This window comes from Pelodiscus sinensis, chromosome 18, assembly GCF_052426305.1.
Source record: "Pelodiscus sinensis isolate ZL-2025 chromosome 18, ASM5242630v1, whole genome shotgun sequence".
Lineage (NCBI taxonomy): Eukaryota > Metazoa > Chordata > Testudines > Trionychidae > Pelodiscus > Pelodiscus sinensis.
In genome coordinates this window covers 14085853-14087254 of record NC_143069.1, presented here as the reverse complement: position 1 = coordinate 14087254, position 1402 = coordinate 14085853, and positions in this window count along the sequence as shown.

The window sequence follows — 1402 nt, the reverse complement described above, 5'->3', positions numbered from 1 at the left end:
CATAACGTCGACAGAAGTCAGCAGTTTTGTCGATGCTGGTAAACCTCATTTTACGAGGCATAACACCTTCTGTCGACAGAGTTCTGTCGACAGAAGGTGTTATTGCATGTAGGGTTGTGTCTAGACTACAGGGTTTTGTCGACAAAGCAGCTTGTTTAGTCGACAGAACTGAATGTGTCTAGACGCTCTTTGTCGACAGAAGTTTTGTCGACAGATACTGTCGACAAAACTTCTGTCGACAAAACCCTGTAGTCTAGACGTACCCAAAGAAAAGTCCTAGACTAGCGATCACCAACATTATGCATTTTGGTAATAGATATGAAAGGTAGATGTTATGTATTATTGTCTGTATTTATATCTTGCTAGAAGTTTAACATAACCAAATTAGCTTGTAGATTCCAATTCCTTTTCATGTCTTAATTGCCTTAATTATATGCAACTGTCTTCAGTTAACCTTAAGATCAAAGATAGAAGATAGTACAAGAAAATAGTTTTTACATTGCCTTCAGCTTAACTATCTGTGTTGTAATGGAAGACTACGATCGGCTAATTACTTTATGTGAATGACTATCACCCATTTACCAGTGTATGCGTAGGAAATAGAAAATTAACTTCAAAACAAAGTACGACAGGAGATCTGCATGACCTATTCTTTCTCAGGGAGAGATCCTGCTTCGACAATTTCTGTGAGGAGGCTTGCCAACCGGCTAGAATAGCTATAAAAGACAAGTTATGGGACTGATCTTCTCTCTCCAGTCTGCTTAAACTTTGAACAGGGGACGTGTAAGCCATAGGACATAGATCTTCCAAATAATTATTTGGAATAGTCTGGGAAATGCATGGAAAAACTAACAGCCTTTGCATCTAAACTGGCTTTGGATGTTGACCGGTTAGCATGATTCCAGAGAGACTTTTACAAGCCAGCCGTTTATTCCACCATGGTTGTGATCCTGAACTATGAAAAGTGAAAGTCATTTTAACAAATATCTATCACTTAACCATTTGTAACTCTCTTCTTTTTCCTTTTAACAACAAATCTGATATTCCGTTATTAAGGATTGGCTGATATTTAGGGAAGACCTGTGATTCATATTAACCTAAGGATAAGTGTCTAGTCCTTTGTGATTGGTGATTATATTAGACTTAGTTGTCTAGATGGGAACCAAGGTCTGGAATGCCTAAAGGGTACTATTGTTTGGTATTTTGTTAACCAGAGTAGAAGCTCTTTTCTTACTGGTTTGGTGAATCTAATTATAAAATCACTAGTCTGGGGAACTGCCTGCCCTGTTTCTTACAGTCTGGCCTGAGTGCTGTCACAGCACTATTATGGAAACCTTTCTCTTATGGAAGCAGAGGGATCTTACTCACTTTGAGGCCCCAGCTGCAGGCCTAGTAGAATTTC